The 19,826-nt window shown below is 48.9% G+C and overlaps 1 protein-coding gene across 3 annotated transcripts in view; it reads right to left on the bottom strand.

Moving 5' to 3' along the window:
* The window catches only part of Adarb1 (adenosine deaminase RNA specific B1), a 122,344-nt gene extending 121,299 nt beyond the window's left edge, over window positions 1-1,045 (bottom strand). For 2 of the 3 annotated variants that reach the window (XM_021630935.2, XM_021630937.2), the window contains exon 1: window positions 856-995. The gene's annotated coding sequence lies outside the window, so the exon portion shown is untranslated. Of the gene's footprint in view, window positions 1-855 lie in introns of all 3 variants that reach the window. The other variant, XM_060369302.1, reaches the window with a different exon arrangement.
* Window positions 1,046-19,826: the final 18,781 nt, after the last annotated feature.

Below are 19,826 nucleotides of genomic sequence, written 5' to 3'. Positions count from 1 at the left end.
AGGGCACAGGATTCCCTCCCGGTGACGCATTCTCACCTCTGCGGGGCACTTGGTCCCCCTCCTCCGGGCGGAGCACATGGTCCCTTCTGCAGGGCACAAAGTCCCCATCCCCTGGTGCAGCCTCCCCTACTCCCAGCACAGGGCCTTAGCCCCTTCCCCTTCTGCTGGGCACGGGTCCCCTCTTCAGGACACAGCCTCCCCTCTGCCAAGCACATGGTCCCTTCTGCAGGGCACAGGGTCCCCATCCCCGGACGCAGCTTCGGAGTGACACAGGGTGTCTCCTCTCCGAGCGCAGCCTCCTCCCTACTAGGCACAGGTCCCTTCCCTAGAATGCAAGGTTCCCATGGCCCGGGCGCAGCTTGCCCTCTGCAGGGTACAGGGCTCCCCTTCCGGGGCGCAGCCTCCCCTCTGCTGGGCAAAGGTCCCCTCCCGGGGTACAGGATCCTCACCCGGGGCACAGGTCCCCTGCGCCCCGGCACACGGCTGTCCTCCCCGGGCGCAGTCTCCTCTCGGACGGGCACAGGTCCCCACGCCGAAGTACAGGGTCCCCTCGGCGGGCACAGCCTCCTGTCCGAGAGGCGCACTCTCGGCTCGCCGCGGCGCAACCCATCCCACGCGGACAAGCCGTCCTGGGCGCAGCCTCCTCCCGCAGCGCAGCGCATCCAGGAGGACCGCGGCCCGCCCTCAGCGCGCCGCCCGGGATGCGCCAGCAACCCCGCAGCCCGCCGCGGGCCCGGGCCGGGGTCTACGGGGTCTGGGGTCGGTGGTCGGCTCCGCGGCGGCCGGCGCTGCGCGGCCTCAGCCACCTGCCCCGCGCTTACATAAACGCGGCCGCCCGCGTCCCCGCCGCCTTACCTCGGGTCACGCTGCGCCCGCGGGCCGCCGGCGTCTGGCGGTGGGCGCTGCGGCGGGCTCGGCTGGCCCCCCGCGGCCCCGGCCAGGAGCCCCTCGCCGCCGCCGCCTCAGCCTCGGCTACCTCAGCCTCAGCTGCTGCCTCAGCCTCTGCCTCAGCCTCGGCGCCGGCGGCTCCGCCCCCTCTGCTCGCCCCGCCCCGGCCGCCGCAGCCGCGCGCGCGCATGCAGGGGCGGAGCCAGAGCCCGACGCCGACGCGCGCGCCCCCGCGCCCCCTGGCCGGAGCCGGTGTCCCAGCTCGCCCGCGGCGGGAACCGCGATGACTAGCGGTTAGAACCGAGATGGGTCCTGTGTCGCTAAGGAGACTCGAAGGGGAAGCGAGCCTCGCACAAGCACTGACAAGATCGGCGGAGGCGGGATTCTCGAACTCGCACTGAGGAGACCCGAGCGGGCGGGAGCCTCGGATGGGAACCAAGGGGACCGGTGGGGGCCAAGGACCCTGGAGATCCTGTGGAAGCTGGGAAGTGGGCAGGAGCCTCGGAGAGGAGCCACTGAAGTGCGACTGTGACTGCCTGCCTGAGGACCCACCGGACTCTGTGCGTGGTACCACAGGAGTCATCCCTGGCCCTTCCTCTAGTTTTCAGAGATGTCCCTGGTCACACCCGCCTCAGTAGACGTTGAAAATAAGTAGGGAGAGAAGCAGGGACGTGACTTTTTGTGAAGCAGTGTGACCAGGGTTGGTCACTAGAAATGGTTGTCTGTTTTCTTAACCTAGACGCCAGGTTCAAGTTAAGGCTCCCCCACCTGTTAGGCGTACCGGGCATCTCGTTTACTTGTGTTTCCTCATTTGTTTAAAAAGGCCTAGTAAAAGATGGACGCACGTAAGTACTGTGTCGAGCGCCCAGGGTGTGGTCAGCACTTTGTATGGCCTCCCAGCTGACGATCTCACCCTGGGGTGCTATGCCAGAAGGGGGCCCGAAGAGGTCCACAATCTGAAGCATAAACTGACCTGGGGTGTAGCGTCGCAGCGGGTCAACGTCTGCTCCCATCACCTGGCATAACGGAAAAACCTGTCCCTTGGACCAGCCCTCCAGTGACTTCTTCAGTCTTTCTAAAATCTGGGCACTAGGCAGGGTCGGCAGGTGTGCTTGTTGGCGAGTAAGCTGAAATCATCACTCTTGGAAAGCCTACTGGGACTTCAACCTTAACTCTGCTTCATGGGTGATCTCACTCCCCTATGTGAGGAGGCCATGGGGCCATGTGTTACCCTCTGCTAGTAAGCTTCTCATAATGGCTGTGGTCTGCCCACAAGAGAGCAAGTTCCAGTCAGTGTACTGCACACACCACCTGTTTTCCAGTGACTCACTGACCAAATTGAAAATGCTAGCCTGACACAAGTAAATTTTTAAGAGGTAGAGATGTGGGCAAAGGAAGTATGTTCCTCAGAGGCCATCACTTTGATAGACCTTCAGTTCACTGTGGACTGTTAGAGTGTAAACAGAACTATGCCAGTCTCGTTCAGGACTAGCTAGGGTGGGCTCCCTTGTCTGCTGTGTACATCTGCCAGAAAACTAGCTTGAAGTGAGGAAAACATGGCACATAAACAGAGGCAAGAAAATGACATTCTGGTGGCCTCTCAGGTGTCTGGTGGTATCATGTGCATGGGTGGGTTGATGGATTTGGATTAGGAAGCCATCTTCACTTTCATAGTCTAGATGTAAAACAGGTCAGGATGCCAAACAAAAGCATAACTGGGAGACAGTCCAGTGTAAAGAGCATGTATGTTGGGCCTGAACTGTGCAAACCCACTATGCCAGATAGCTGTGGGATTGGACACATCATTCACCATCTGGTCTATGGGAGAGATGTGTAACTACCTGATAATCTGGTCTGTCACTGATGACCAGAAAGGCATGATGGGGAAGTCTTAAGAATAATGACTACAAAGCTGAGTTATGGGACCTGAGAAATATAGTCTATTGAAAGAAATAGGAGGCCTGTGGGGTTTGAGCTGCTCCTTTAAGCATGAGTGAAGATGGTGATGAGGGTGCCCAAAATGGAGGAAAGATGCTTTTCATCCCAGGAATTAGGTGTACTGGTGGCAATGTTCCTGTGAAGTTAGCCTGATTGGCCCCCTTGGATCTTACACCCGTCTTCAACTACCAGGTGGAATGTATTGAGTGATTAAGCTACAGGGGATAGACACAGATCTGAGGCCTGCTTTTGTCCACAACCTAAGAAATGATTTTACAATTAGCATTGTAATGGGAGGTGAAAATATGCACCAGGCTTATGTGGTCTACAAGGCTTAAAATAGTCACCATCTGGCTCGTTAGATTAAAAATGAGCCAAGTAGGATCTACCTTTTGGAGCTTGGGAGTTAGATCAGCCACCGTCAAAGTGTGTGGGCTTCTAGGAGAGAAAACAAGTAAAAGGCAGCACCAGGAATAATGGCGATGGGTACCAAGTACTAAAACAGGGTCCCAGGTTAGATGCAGAGAGCTTAGGTCAGATGGAACTACAAAGAGTCATTTTGGGAAATAGATGTCAGGAAGCCTAAGAGGGATGGATTGATTGCCGCAGCCTGAGGGGGAGAAGGATCAGAACTTAAAAGGACTGCCAGCTGGTACTGGGGGAGATGGCTCTGTGTGTCTCAGCCGGGGGAAGATAGAGGTCCTTTTGGCTCTGTTGGGTATGCAAGTCTGTCAGATGCTCAAATAAGAGTATCAGGAAGGCAAGTAGCAATACAAGGGAACAGAATCAGAATGAGGACATCCATTTAAGACCCAAGAAGGTAGAAGAGGTCACCAAGCACCTAAGGAGAGTGAAGAGAGGAGAAAAAAGAAGCTAGAACAAAGAAGGACCCCAGAGATGGGAGCCAGTAGAAGAAAAGATGAAAACCCATTGGATTTAAAAACAGGAGGTTTTAGTGACCTTGAAGATTCAGCAGTGTATTGGGAACACTGTTAACTACAAAGAGAAAAACTTCAAATTCCATGCCCCATTTTCTGAAGTTTTATTTTTGTGGCGCTGGAGATCAAACCCATAGAACTTTCTATCACTGAATCAGACTCTGGCTTCAAAACCTAAGAAGAATGACAAAGTATAGACTTAACCTCCCTAATAAAATCCAAAATTATTACAGAACCAGAGCAAAGCCCTCAGCAAGCCAAACTCCAGTCCCAGAGAAAGTAACATCATGTTCAAATTACATTTTTTTCTAAAACACATTGATTTTGTGTTAGCATTTTTACATTTACTAATCACATCAAAACATGGGGCAGGATTGTATCACCTCAGGAGCTGCAGAAAAAGATTCTGAGAAGCTGACTTTGGTGGATTACTTAGGCCTGTAATCCTAGCATAAAGTTGTCTGAGGCAGGAGGATCACTGCAAAGCTGAGGACAGCTTGGGCTACAAAATGAAACCCTATCTCAAGAAAAAAGGGTGGTGGGGTAAAAGATTTCCAATAAAATCCAAGATCATTTCTGCTTGGTTTTGGTTTTTGAGACAGGGTTTCTCTGTGTACCCTTGGCTGTCCTGGACTTGCTTTGTAGACCAGGCTGGTCCCAAACTCAGCGATCTGCTTGCCTCTGCCTCCAGAGCACTGGAACTATGGGTGTGTGCTACTTACGGGCTTGGAGAACTGCTCTTAGAAAGATAGGGATAGAGCTTCCTTAGTCTAAGGAAGTCTATATTAAGATTCCACTAAAGCAATAGTTCTCAACCTATGGGTTGCAACCTCAAACAACCCTTTCAAAGGGATTACCTAAGTCCATCAGAAAACACAGATTTTACATTACATAATCCATTATGTAGTTATTCATAACAGTAGCAAATTATAGTTACAAAGTAGCAACGAAAATCAATTTACAGTTAGGGGTCACTACAACATGACCTGTATGAAAGGGTCACAGCATTAAGAAGGTTGAGAACCACTGCTGTAATAGAACAAACCAATAGAGTATATATTAGTGCCTAAACTAATAGAAGAGTGTACGTTACTGTCTGAGTCTGCTTTTTGTTGCTTTGATAAACGGCATGACTAAGCAACTTAGAAGAAAGGGTTTATTTCAGCTTATACTTCCAGGTACACAGACTGTCACTAAGGGAACTCAGAGCAGGAGCTGAGGCGGAAACCATGGTGGAATGCTGCTTACTGGCGTGCTCCCTGTGTCTGTACAGCTTCCATTTTTATACAGCCAGGACCCCCTGCCTAGGGATGGTACCTCTGACAGTGGACTGGGACCTCCTATATCACCAATTAGAAATCATGATAATGCCCCACAGACATGCTCACAGGTCAATGGGATTGTGACAAATTTTCTACTGAGAGTCCCTCTCTCCAACTAATTCTAGTTTATGTTAAGTAGGGCAAAAACAACAACAACAAAAAAAAACCAATATGATTACAAAGGCAAATTCATTAAAGGTAGTTCAACAGTGACTGGTTGCACACTAGCAAGGCTGAGAACCTGCTAGATGCTTATTCCATGTGGCAGAGGCTTCAGGTTGGCACTGAAGGCCTGAAAGAGAGCCACTGGTCTGAGGCCCACATTGGAAGGGAGTAGAAGCCGGGTTCCGCTAAAAGCAAAGGGTAGTAACACCAACACCTCAAGGAGCAAAGGTGGTCAGGCAAAAGCAGTAGCTTTTCCCTCTGACCTATCTGGGCTGCCTCAAGAAGGTGTCCACACTTGAGAAAAATCTTCCCCCCTCAAATCCTTCCCAGAAATGCCCTTACAAACCCACTCAGAGGCTTATGTCTGTTGATTCCAGTCCAAGCTGACAATCAAAATGAACCAACGCAAGAGCTGTTAATGAAAACACCTGAAACAAACTCAGAGTGCCAAGAATATTCTCTTAATTAGACGCAAGACAGGAATGGTTTTTTTCCCACCACTGTCTGCAACCACCAGAGTCTGGTCAACCCAGCAAGATAGACATGGATTGAAGTAGGTAAAGGTTTTCATCCGCAAGTGAATTAGTAAGACAAGACTGCAGAGTTTAAAGTTGGCAAGCACCACCCAAAAAATTATTTTCTATGAATCAGCAGCAAATATGTAATTTAAGGATTTAACTTTAGGGGGGCTGGAGAGATGGCTCGGTGGTGAAGAGCACCTGTTGCTCTTGCAGAGGACCCAGGTTTGAACCCACGTGGTGGATCACAAGCATCTGGAACTCCACTTCCAGGGAATCTCATGCCCTCTTCGGACCTTCACAGGCACCAAGCAAGCACGTGATGAACATAACACATATCCAGGCAGAATATGCATAAAATTAGTAAATCTAATTTTTAAAGTTTAATTTACTTATGTGTCTGTCTCTGTGTGTATATGCACATAAAAATGCAGCACCTGTAGCAGGAAGTTGTGAGTCACCCAGGTGGATGCTGAGAACTAAACTCCAGTCCTCTGCAAGAAAAGCAATTGCTTTTATCCACTGAGCCATCTTTCCAGCCCACCAGATGTATATTCCAACATACATAGAAAATCTAGAAAAACATCACTTTATAGTAACTACAAAAGTACGAATTAAGAATACATTTCTTTGAAAAGAAAGCATTTTTAAAAATCAGTGAAAGAGCAACTAAATTGTGTTAGCACACATTGTGTTAATAGCTAAGAAGATGTCAGTAGCACTAGCATCCTTCTAAATATTCTACCATGGGTTCCGTGCAGTTTGCCTGGTTCTAAGATGTGTAATGGGAGGCTGAGGCTTTAGAATGTCCAAGGCACTTCTAGAGAAGAAAATAAGGCCAAGGATTTGTACTTCCACTAACAAAGCATACAACTCAGTTACTGCAAAAGCCTTTGGAAATGGGCATAGTGACCAAAAAAAAAAATAGGCACGCACATACACACATAAATGACAAGGTGTTAGAGGCCAGTGGTGAAGGGGATGACCAGTAGGTGATGCTAGGACATTTGTCACCTTGTGGGGAAGTGGGGTTAGAAACAAACTTTACACTAGTCGTAAGAGTCAGTTCCGGGTGAGGTCTAATTTTCCATTTCTCTATTTCTGGTAAGGTTGGACGTCTTTACATGTTTTCCTTTTGTAAAGTGTCTTTGTTTATCTTTTATCCATTTTTGTTAAACTGCTTTATATTTGTAGGTGGGTTTTTTTGTTTGTTTGTTTTTGTTTTTTTTACATTCCTGCCTGAGTAAAACACTGCTCTGCGAAACACAGGACTGCCACTACGAGGGACCCGCATTGCCAAACAGTAAAACTGACCCAATAGCTACCACAGATTCTTTGTGGGGTAAATTGAGCAAAGCAGTGGTTTAAAGCAAGGAAAGGCAGCTGGGCACAGTGGTGCACGTCTGTAATCCCAGCACCTGGGGAGGTAGAGGCAGGCAAGATCGCTGTGAGTTCAAACCCAGCCTGGTCTTCAAGGGGTGTCCAGGACAGCCAAAACAACACAGAGAAACCCTGTCTCACACTTACTTCTCAGACAACCATAGGGCTGAGCATGCTGATGCCCAGACTACCCATGTGTGCCCACTGTTTGGTGAAGAGCTATGAGACTGTTGTTACTGTTTCTTTCTTTTCTTTTCTTTCTCCATTCTTTGCCTATCTGGACACAGACTCTTGCCAGTTGCCTATGTTATAAATATCCTCTCTCTGTCTCTCTGCCTCTCTCTGTCTCTCTGCCTCTCTCTTTCTCTGGATTCCTTTTTCATAATCTTAATGGCCTCTGATAAACAGGCGTTCTCAATTCCAATGTGATTCACTTTACCTGTGTTATTCCTTGTGGTTAGTGTCTTTTGTGTCTTGTCTTGAATTTAGCTATTGTGTGGTCACGAAGTTGTGCTACTCCTAGCTTCTAGATGTGTCCTGCCCATATTCAGCCTTCCAGCGATAATCCACCTGCAGCTTTTTCTCTGCACTATGTGAAGCGGAAGGATACAGCCTGTTTCTATTTGGTGTCTAGTTCACCCATCACTTATCACATTGGTACCTTCATAGTAACCAAGCACCCACATGTGGTGATTTGCATTCCCCCCACCACCAAGACTACTTTCTCAGGGTCACCTGTCTGTCCTTGCACTACAGGGTTTTTATGTTCTTCTATTTTTTTTTTTTTTAACATTTTCTTGGCTGTTTGGCTATTGTTGGTATTTTATATTTCCCTAGGACTTTTCCTGTTTTGAGATGGAGCCTAACTATGTATTCCTGGTTGACCTGGAAGCTGCTCTAGACCGGGCTAGCCCCAGTGCCGGGATCACATTTCTACCACTGTGCCCAGCCCCACGGTTTTTTTTGTTTTGTTTTGTTTCTAATGATCTCATCGGGTTCTTCAAAAGGCTTGCTAGAATTTTTGTTAGAATTACACTGACATCACCAGGCCTGATGGACAAGCCTGTAATTCCAGATGCTTAGGAGTCTGAGGCAGGAGGACTGCATTCAAGGCCTGCCTAAGACAGTTTAAAGCCAGCATGGACAACTTAGACCTGTATCAAAATTTTAAAATCAGAGGCCAGAGGAGATGACTCCACGGTTAAGAGCACCGGCTGCTCTTGCAGAGGAGTCGGGTTCCATTCCCAGAATCAACATGGAGGCGCGCACCTACCTGTAACTCCATTTTCAAGGTTTCTGATACCCTCTTCTTACAGACACGTACCAAGCATGCATACGTAGTACGCATATACATGCAGGTAAAACACTCATACACGTAAACATTGCGGGGGTTGGAATGATGGCTCAGCCTTGAAGAGCACTAGCTGCTCTTGCAGAGGACCCAGGTTCCAGCTCCAGCATCTACATGGCGGCTCACAACCCTCTACTGTCTCAGAAGCTCTGACATGCCTTTATCAAACTCAGGGCATGCTTGAGGCTCTACGGTCAACCACTCATGCTGCCAAAAAAAAAAAAAAATTCACTAAGTTATATGTCAGTTTTTTAAGAATAAATATTCTCACACTGTTAAAGGCACCATTTCATGTTTATCTTTTTTTTTTTTTTCTGAGACAGGGTTTCTCTATGTAGCTCTGGCTGTCCTGGAACTCACTCTGTAGACCAGACTGATCTTGAACTCCCAGAGATCTTCCTGCCTCTGCCTCCTGAGTACTGGGATTAAAGGCTCATTTATCTCTAAATTCATTTAAATATTCTTCAGTTGCTTTCGTAAATTTCTGTGGAGATATTATACATATGTAGGAAATAAAAGATAAGCCAGGAGCACTCAGAAGGCAGAGACAGGAGGATCTCTGTGAGGCCAGCCTGGTCTACAAAGGGAGAACAGCCAGCCAGGGCAGTTACACAGAGAAACCCTATCTCCAAAAAAAAAAAAAAAAAAAAAAAAAAAAAAAAAGGAAGAAACGGCAATGATCCATTTTCAAAAGTTTCTTGAGTCTGCTTAAGTCCAACTAATAAAGTTCAAATGTTAAAGCAACCTTTCATTTCAGGAATAAGCCAACTTGGAACTACCCTTGGAAATAACCCAGAAGTCCAGTCAGAAACCTCTCTGCTTAACTACCCCATTCCTCACACCCCAAAGTCTGGCTTCATGGGCTACTATGGAGGCACAAAAGTGATGAAGAAGCCTTGGAGCCATAACTGGACCCACCGTGGTCTGGCTGCCAAGCACACTGCCTGCCCATCCGCTCTATCCTGATGCTGCTATGGCTGGGCCTCGGAGACAAGGCTGTGAAGCCCTGTTTTCTATGAAGTCATTGCAGGTGGCTCTGCCTGTAATGAAAACAGGTCACTCACTGGACATGAGTCCTTCCTCGGGTTTCAGATTTCTCATCAGAGAAGTTGCAATGTTGTCAAAGAAAAATGATCTATTTTAAACAGCACATAAAAATAAAACCTCAACATATAAACCAGACCTCTAAATGAAAGTCCTTCTTTCTATCTAAACTGGGTCCCAGAGACCCTTCTTACCTGCAGTGGGATGTGGCAGTCAGTATTTCAAAGACTTGGATCTAAGGGGGGAAATGTCCCCACCTGTCCCAAGCTGAGCACCATGTGGGCATGCAATAGTTACTAACCAGAACTTCAACAAGACTATGCAGGGGAGGGTCCCACTTGAGCTGCCGTCACATCCCAGGTGGGAGTGAGGGAGAGGCCCCAGATATCCCCATGGCAAAGAAGAGGACAGCCTGGCCTGCCTGGGAGAGCATTTGGAGAGCCACAGCGTGTGCAGGCCCAGGATCAGGGCCAGCTTGTCTCCGGCTCGCTGATTCCAGGGCCACATTCCAGAGAGATGAGAGCATTTACAGTCTGTGCATATCTGTTTGAGTCCTGTACATACATACATCAGCCCACCTATTTTTTGCTTTCAAGAATTCCACTTCTATTTTTGGTGGAATATAAAATCTTTGACTATTTCCCAAAATGGAAAAACAGATTTCCTTCCTTGACTGTCTGGTAATATCTTCATTGCATTTGGTCTGTGCTGACAGGGAGCTCTGGAAACCCCTCCCTAGCTCCCAAGTGGCAGCTGCCTGGGTACACCACACAGATGGCTTTCTCAAGCCCTACTTGCCAGTACCCTATAGGTGGATTCCAATAAGAGTATCAGGTGTGCCTACTCGCTCCTCTAAGCTCTCCAAGGCTGCCCCTCCGTGAGTGTCCAGGCCTCCAGTCCCAGCACCTACCAAGTGCTGGGTGGGTATGTATGTGTCGAAAGAGAAGGAGGAAGAGGAGGAAGAGAAGGGAGAAAGGGATAAGGGAGGAAGATGTACCACCTTCCTTGTACGGACTGCAGGATGTGAGGGTATTTGGACTAGCCGGGAGAAGAGTTCTTGTAATGAAGTTAATAATCAGAACTTCAGCAAGATTCACCTGTGTGGAAGGCAGGGGCGCCCCAGTTCAGACACCATCCCCCTTAGGGCTGGAAATGAGGGGGAGCCAGGAATATGTGGCTTAAATCCCTGCCATGCTGCTAAGTGAGAAAGTCCCCAGCGGCATGGCTATCTCATGTCCTATGAGACAAGAGGCTGTGAGCTCAATGAGGAGACCTGTTCCTAGAGAGCACCAGAGCTCAGAGTTGTAGCCATTCTCTTGCCTCAGCCGGCTTCTCCATCCAGTCTTGTTTCCCAGCAATAGCCAGCCCTGTCCAGCCCCTGCCACACCCTGTTCTCACAAATCACTAATTCATATTAACCTGCAGTTTACATACAGCTAAACACAGGGGTCTAAAGTCAGTTGGGTAGCTTCTCACAAATACGAACTGAAATCGGAACCCCAGCCTAGAGCTGAGCAGCTGTTACCCTAGAAAACTCCATTCAAGTCAGGCCTCCAGCCAAGGGAAGCCATCCTTCAGATTTCTCACGGCCATCCGTCTATTCCTGGACTCCCCATTCCGTCCCATTGATCTGTTTCTCTTCATGGTAACACCACACTGCCTTGAGCCCTATATCCTCACACAAATGAAACTGTTAAATCTTCTGGGCCTGTCAAGGTTGTCCCAAGACATTCCATTCCATTAGCTCTTATTCCGCTGGACAATGTCCTGCTAGGATTTTGACTAGCACAACTGGACCTGTAGCCTTTTCAGGAAGACTGGACTTGACATTACTAAGTCTTCCACTCCATGATCTTGGTGTATTTTTGATTCAGTCTGTTCATGGTTATAATGTGTATACGTGTGTGTGTGGGGGGGGGGTGTTAATGAAGATGTCCTCTATTCTCACCCCACCCTTACTCTCCTAAGAGATTTTTTTTTCCTTACAAATACAGACTGAAATTTATAGCTTGTTTTCTTCTGCCTTCAGAACGATGTCTGCTTTGTTCTGTTAGAAATACTGAATCAAGTTCACTGACGTTCAGCTGTTAAAGCAACCTTGCATTTCAGGAATAAGCCCACTTGGAAGAAGCCCCGGAGACAGGCCAGGATTCCAGTCAGGGTCCTTCTCCGCTTGGCTGCCCACCCAGAGCCTCACTTCCTGGGCTACTGTGGAGAAGCACAAGTGGGGGAAATAAGTGGACAAATGACTTATAGATAGAATTGAGCTCTCTCAGCTCCCAGAGCCTGGAGCTCTAAGGTCGCATGGTGTCTAGTAACAGCCCGTTTTCTGGTTCACACACAGATCTCCTGCTGTGCACTTACTGTAACAGAAGGGAGCTCTCTCTGTGGTCCCTTTTACAGAGACACTAACCCCAGTCATGACGGCTCCATCCTCAAGTTCAAATCCCCTTCCCAGACACCATTCTCCTAATTCTACCACGTTGGGGATCAAGATTGGAGTATATGAACGTTGGAGGAACATGGAATAAATACCCCTACGGTCACCAATTACTTAGCTTGCCTTTATTTTTATTTACTTTTATTTATTTATCTATTGGCTACGTTTTGCCATTTTCAGGATGCGGTCCAGTACCAACTCAGTGTGACACAGAAGGGCAGTTTGATGGTTTCCTTCAGCTTCACAGAAGAAAAGCAGTCAGTGTTGAGAAGCTAAAGGCCACTCACTGGGCCTCGCACACATGAGTATTGGCCATGACTCTGTGAGAGCCTGAGAGACAGCCAGGGAGCCATGACAAAGGCTGCCGAGGGTACAAACCTTTGATGCGCTGCACATCTTCTAGTTAAATTTAGAGTGGGTATCTTATGCATTTGTTGGTATTGTAAATGATACCTTTAAAATTCATTTCTAGTTGTGTCTTGCTAGCAGACAGAAAAGCAACAAATTTTGTATATTGAGCTTATCCTTCTCTCTCTCTCTCTCTCTCTCTCTCTCTCTCTCTCTCTCTCTGTTTTACCTTCTGTTGCTGTTTTTGAGTCTCATAAAACCCATGCTGCTCTCAAATTCTCTCTGTGGCTGACGATGATCTTGAACCTCTGACCTTCCAGCCTCCATCTCCATCCAAATGCTGGGATGGCAAGCCTTTGCCACCATACCCAACTTGACCTTCTCTATTTCAGCTTTGTTATGTTTCCTCACTTTTCTGGTCCTGGAGAAAGCATAGCACGCTTTTTCATAATCATTTAGGATTTTTCTGTGTTAGCATTCACAGTCATATTGTCTGTGAGTTAAAATAGACTCCCTTTTTCTTAAGCATCAGTGCGATTGCTTGTTTATTCTCTTGTCTTGTTGCCCTGGCTATGACCTATGCTACAAGGTCACAGAGCCAATGAGAGTGAATGGGGGTGTGGCAGAAGAAGATAGGCTCAGACATTCTAGAGAGTCACACAAGCCATGGCGGTTCAAGACTTGGGCCCCAGAGCTGTAGAAGGGGCCTGCTTCTCACAGTGCACTAGCAAAATGTTTTCTGTTCCAAAACTTTGCACAGCAGCTAATTGAAGAATGCCTTTTTCACGATGTTAAATCTCGTTCTATTTTCAACATCTCTTTTGTCTCTCTCTCTGGCTTTTTTGTTTATTTGGTTTGGTTTTGATTTTTCGAGAGCGAGTTTCTCTGTGTAGCCTTGGCTGTCCTGGACTGGCTTTGTAAGGCCAGGCTGACCTCAAACTCAGAGATCTACCTGCCTCTCCCCTAGGCAGGGATTACAGGCATGTGCCACTGCTCCTGGCTCATTTGTCTCTTTTTGTTTTTGCCTTTTCTTTACATTTCCCCTTTGCTCTTTGTCCTAGATTTCTATGAGTTTCTCACTTGTCGAACATGTTATAAATGTTTTCTTCTCCTGGTATTCTAGTTGTTTTTGATGTTACCGTGGTTTTCTTTCTCCTTTTTTCTTTTAAGACAGAGTCTTTCTACATAGCCCTGGTTCTCTTGAAACTCACTATGTAGACCAGGCTAGCCTCAAACTCTCACAGAGCTCAGCCTGCCTCTGCCTCCCCCCGGCCCCCTGGCTACTTATGTATGGTTTTCTTAGCTGTTGGAAAGGTTTTGCCCTCATGCTTATGGACCTTTCTTTTCTTTGAGCCACAGTGAGAGCGCTGTTCCCTGTTTCCAGGTAAGGTAGCCACTTTCTCCCAGTGCTGATGTGAGTCCCTGTCTCATTTTAGATTCCAGGTCTGAGGGGAGGAGATCATTCCCATCTCCCCTTCACAGATGTCCAGAGTACACCCCGAAGCACTCAAAGACCAGAGTTCCCCCATAACTGTGCAATGTCCCCTTGAGGTCCCAGTGTCCCCTCCTGTTCTGGCCCAGGGCCAAGGTCATCTCTGGAAGAACTGCTGGGGCTGCTGCCCCCCCATCCTTTACCCTCCCCCGCCCCTTATCCCCTCCCTCCCACGGAAGCCTTTGTCATGGTTTCCTGGCTGTCTCTGAGAGTAATCTCCACGAGTCTTGGCAAAGATTCACGTGTGTGATGCTCAGTGGCCTTTTAGCTTCTCCCAGTTGCTTTTCTTCCATGGAACTGAAAGAGACCTTTAGCCCTGTCCCTCTGTCTTCCTCTGGTAGCTTGGTACTGGGCCACACCCAGCTCACCCTTGTGAATGGGTAAAATTCCTAGGCAAGACCAGGAGTGATGTTTTACCTTGTCGCTGCTTTGTCTTGTAGCCTGTGGTATTGTTTGCAAGCACAATGAGCATACTTTCCTCCTGTGTGGAACAGCCAAGTCACTTCCAAAGCAGGGTTTTTTAAAAGCAGGAGCCACCTCTCCCGTGGCTTTCAGGGAGGCGGGGAGGGGCAGGCTTCAGTCTGCAAATTACAGCTTGGTGCCTTAATATGCCCTAAAAATACCTCCCATTTGCATCTCCTGCCAGCCACTGTTTAAGAGACTTTTTTTTTTTTAACTTGAGGATTCCTGGGGCAGCAATGGGCACCGCACCATCGCTGAGGGCTCCTTCCCGAGTTTCCTCTCATTCTGCTCCAACTCCAAGCCACCTTCCAGGAAGAGAGGAAACCGGAAGTTGCAGGAAGCAAGATTAACGCTGACAAATGGAGCATTCCCTGCCCTACATGTCAGCTCTTGGTTCTTGTCTTCCTTTTTATAATAAAGAAAGGGTTTCATGATTGTTTTTTTTTTTTTTTCTGCCCTCCTCACCCCCCCCCCAACCACCACCTCATGGCTTATTTGAGATTCCGGTTATTTAAGGAGCCAGAGATGGAAGCCAGATGACTCAGCCCCGCAATGGGGAGGGATTTCCTTAAAAGACCTCTCAGTTTGTGGGAGCGTTGGACCAGCATGACTGTTCACAACTTGCTCCTCACGCCCGGAGCTGCTGCTCAGACACCAGACCACGTGGTAAAGAGCTCGGGTCTAAAAATACTGCGCTTGCCCATCAGAGCGGCTTCTGTTCACCAGAACGGACAGAAGCCACAGCTTGCCTTCGTCGGCTGGAGGGAGCCCAGGGCTCTCTGAGCATCTGGGTGCAGTGGCCACTACACCTGGCTGCACAGCCTCTGGACACACGCCGCTGCTCATGACGCTGTCCAGATCTGTCCCTGCAGCTTGTCACCTGCAGCCAGACGACCCACTGTCTTATGTTTCTGGCATAGTTGTCAGATAGGTTCTTTAGTCCTTTGGGACCTGTGTACCCTGCAGACAGATTGAGCTTTCTAGCCTCTGCTTTATGTCCCTGGTCTGGACAAAGACTCTGGACACTGCTGGGTGATCACCTTCTGCATCCGGGGAAGACATTCTTAAGGGCAGGCCTGAGAGTGGGGCCTGTGGATGCCAGGATCAGAGAGGAAATCCCCCTGCGCAACCTTCACTGTCACTAGGCTGATGTCATTATAGATCTGCCCCCCACACACACACACGATGCTCCCCCTTAGGCTGGCCGGTTACAGGCTGGCCAGTTACACACAGATGGACAGATGGACTCCAGGACAAAATGTCCAAGTAACCCTTCTTTCTGATTCAAGGCCTGTACTAGTGCACAGGAGAAGTCACTGGACATAATGTTCAGGGTCTAGAGAGCCTTGTGGCCTGTGGCCTCCTTGCTAGCGCAGCCTTTGCCTCCAGGAAGAGAGCCCAACCCAGATAAATGACTGCAGCCAGTCACTTCACCTCAGTTTTCAGACTCCTCCCAGTTCTCAGCCGCTGACACTCCAAGGCCCCAGTATCGGAGGCCATGTAGCTGGGCACAGCATCCTTAGGTCACACCTGCGTCCCTCACAGTGGTACAGAGCCCCTGTGTCCCAGGAAGAACCTAAGGCTGGCCTATCCTTGCACTCCCTCCCTGCACTGCAGCCTGCAAACCAGCTGGGAGTCGCTTGCCTGTCCCCATCTCTCAGCAATGGCTGTCTTCATTGTCTGATGCCAGGTCTCAAAAGCAGTCATTATGTATTTTACCTCTTTTGGTTGGTTTTCGTCATTTCAAAAGGCATGAGAATGAGCCTCGCTACTCCATCAGGCTTGTCAGTGAAGCCTCTTGCTCGGGTCATCTCATTTCCAAGTTCTCTATCACAGAGTGATGTGATCTCCTCGGGCCCCCAAGTCTCTGAAGACAGAGGACACAGGTTTCCTAGTTTCCTCTGGGAGTGAGAAACCATTCTCTGACTTCACTAATGCAGGGCATGGCCTTGATGCACTCAACACAGGTTCACCAGATTCCTGGACTGTGGCTTCCTGGCTCTGCACTGACCCTCAGGAAGAAGCTTCATACCCTGATGTCTTAGCTTCCAGCTAAGGTGCAGCCCAGCCCAATGTTGCAGCAAAGCACCCTAAAGACAGGAGAAAGAGATGGACGCTCTTTCCAAGGCACGGAAACCTGAATGTTTGTTCATTTGTGGAGTGAATGAATGAATTGACTGATCAGTCCCCAGGCTGGGCCTGTTCCTACATTATTTCAATCTCTTTCCTTCAGAATTCAGTGCTGTGACCCTAGACACAACAAAGTCTTGCAGGGCTCTGACCCAGTGCCCATTCCTCACACCTGCCTAGCATGCTTGCTTACCCAGCATCCCGGCTTGGCTCCCTGTCCCTGTCAGAGACCAGTTCAGGCACACCTTGTATGCCCTCCCCGCTGACTAACCTACACTGCAGAGCTGCTGCCTTGGCTATTTTCAGTGAGAGGCAGGTAGAATGTCATCACCTGAGACAGGCTGCCCCGAGATTACCTCATCCCTGCAGCTGGTGGCTGATCCCCTTTAGTATCTGCCTAGAAATGAACTCAGGGGACCACATGGTCTGCCTCTGGCCCCAGAAGACCAAAAGAGAAAGGTCCCAGCAACAAGTGTCTACCCAGGCCGTCCTCTGCATTCCCCAAGAAGCTGTGTGAGCAGCAGCTAGTCAGTCACCGGGCAGGATTTCACCAGTTCACCTCAGCTCCCCTCCCATCTTTCAAGCTCTAGGACTGCCAGTCAGGACTCCATACATTTTGGTGAGGGCCCATCTTTTTTGCTGTTTGTTTCGTTGCAAAGATTTCTAATTTTCTGAATATATTATTGTTGGATCAAAGTCGATCAGCATAGAAGAAACAGTGACAAGCATCCCCTCCCCCAAGACTCCCTCCATTCTAACCCCCTGCAGGGTTCAGAAGCACAGTGCCAAGCTGCAAGAGAGTTACCTCGCTCTCCAAAAGCAAAGATAATTACACAGACTACTCTGCGCCCTGCATTCTTTCCCAACTTATAATGCATTCATTCAACAAATGAGCACCCACGGCTGGCAAAAGACGGTGGCCCTGCCCGCAGGATAGCTAATGGGAATGAAGTACACTCTTGCCCTTGTAGACTGTGTGAAAGCATAAGGCAGGAACCCAAGATGGAGGTGGACCACTCCTCTGATAAGCAGAAGTACCATCTTCACACCCTATCAGCGAGAACTCTTCCCTGACCCTTCAAAGTATGGTCTCTAGCTGGGGAGTTGAGTTGCTACAGCCTCGACTAGCACTTTGGGCAAGAAAGTCTCATGGGGGCCACAGTACTGTGGGGCAGGGGTAATAAGAGGCCAGACTCTGAGTATACATCTCAGGGAGCGCAGACAAGACATTCAGTGGGATATCAAGGAACAGGGCAGGGAGAGGAGCCTAGGGACGGGCGGGGAAGCAGCCATTCACCTTGCACTTGTAGCTTTGGAGGGTCCAGAAGCCAGCCAGATGGGGAGGCTGTGGGTAGCCAGCTGTCCTAGTGGTTGACTTCCATTGTCAATCCTGCCGTCCAGGTAGCTGGTTAGACATTATCTGGGGTGTTTCAGTAGTTGGCAGACTGAGTGAAGCAGCTATCCTTCAAGGGCGTGGGGCCTGCCTAGCCAGCTGAGGCCTGAGTTCTGTAGGCCCTCCCTGAATGGGACTATATACCCTCTCTCCTTCAAGGATGACAAATCCAGTAAAAGTTGACTACCTGGCAGCTTGGTTTGCTTGAGATGGGGTTAGGAGGGAGTTTGATACATAGCCCAAGCTGGTCTTAAGGCAGAAATCCTCTTGCTTCAGCTTCTCTATGTTGTTATTAGAAACAAAAATATCCCAATCATTTGATTTTACCAATAAAGACTAAGGAGCTAGATGCTGGGGTGAAAATCTACTAGCTCAGAGAGTCAGAGAAAGCACCCAGGTGATCTTCTTACTCAGCTGATGTCTCAGAAGGAAAAAGCCTTTCTACTCAGCTCACATCCCAGAAAGAAAAAGCCAAAAGCCCTTTCTTCTTCTTCACATTCTGTCTTCTCCATGTTCTGAAATACCCTTCTCTCACTGTCCCTCCTTTCTGTCTAACCCCTCTCAACTGGTTTCTTGCTCCATCTCTTGACCCAGGGTTGAATTTACTTAGCAATTGGGATAAAGGTTTGTGTTAGGGCTGAGCCACTCCACAACTAGAAACAGGTTTTTAGAGTTCACAATCTCTGGGTTCATAAGGGGATCAAATATCCTGCAACATCCATATTTGTATGTGTTGTGGGAGCAGGAGGGGGAGGGGGTTGGTACATGCACATCTGAGCAGGTGCCTGAAGAGACCAGAAGACGGCATCAGATCCTCTGGAGCTGGAGTTACAAACAATTGTGTGCCTCCTGATGTGGGGGGCTAGGAACTGATCTTGGGTCCTCTAGAAGAACAGAAGGTGTTCTTACCCACTGCACCATCTTTCCATCCTGAAAGGTTTTCAAGGCATGGCTGCCTCAGCCAAGGCAATGTGCCTGCTTCAAAGCCCCTGCACATAGCTGTGTCTGGAAGCTCCTGAGCAAGCCCTGTCTGTGTAATGTTGCAGTTGCTTAAAGCCTTGGTCCATTACCAGCCCAGGCTGCAGAGCCAAGTTGGCATCAAGAGGACATCTGTGCGCTTAGTGGTCTCTGGGGGCCTTTGGTTTCCTTTTAGGCTTCCCCTTTCTCAGAACAGTACGTTATCACTCATTTTCCCACCAGGAGGACCAGGCAGTAGCCAGCCCAAGGCCTTGCTCACCCACAGCTCAGGCTACTACTCAAAGGCTAGGCCTCAGAGGGACAGTGGTTATCAAAGGGTAAATGACGCGTGCTATTGTCTTTGAGTGGTGTCTAATAGCCTAATTGGACCTAATGACTTGGAGAACTTATAAAATACTAACTCTTGGTCATACACAATTAATCAACCACATAGCTTCTTAGAGCTCGGGTTGAATCCCACATAATGACACCTGAATCCCACTCACTCCGCCAGAGGCCACAGTAAGAACCTCATGTGGCTTCACTCATTCAACCCTCAACATTGCCCCAGAAGTCAGCAATATGCTCTTACAAGTGACAAGGCGGACAAAGAGGGGTCGTGTAGCCTTGAACAGTTGGGCCAGGGCCAGCCTCACACCCGTGGTACCCGCAGATACACACATGGCCAGGCGATTCTTTACACAGCAGAGCAAGGCTGATCTCCCTGAAGCCTGACTTCAGAAAGTCATTCGCACGCCCTCCCCCACCTGCTGTGGGGTTTCCCTCCCACCGTGCACAGAAATGGGTGCTCTGCCTTTTCCAGAACAACGTGAGAAAGCAAACACAGAGGTGTGAGCATGGGGGGGCGCTGCGCCCTGACCATAAGCTCTGTGGACAAAGACACAACTCCCAAAGGGGAGGAACCTGACAAATGAACAAGATGGAGTACCAAGTGGGGTGCGTGTGTGTGTGCGCGCGCGCGCGCGCGCGTGCATGTGGGAGTGCAAATATTTGCAACAGGTGTGGGAAACACAGGGTTAATGTCTTGACTAATTCTGAG

Source organism: Meriones unguiculatus, chromosome 16 (assembly GCF_030254825.1).
Source record: "Meriones unguiculatus strain TT.TT164.6M chromosome 16, Bangor_MerUng_6.1, whole genome shotgun sequence".
NCBI classification, from domain to species: domain Eukaryota; kingdom Metazoa; phylum Chordata; class Mammalia; order Rodentia; family Muridae; genus Meriones; species Meriones unguiculatus.
This window is presented reverse-complemented; position numbering and strand designations above follow the sequence as displayed.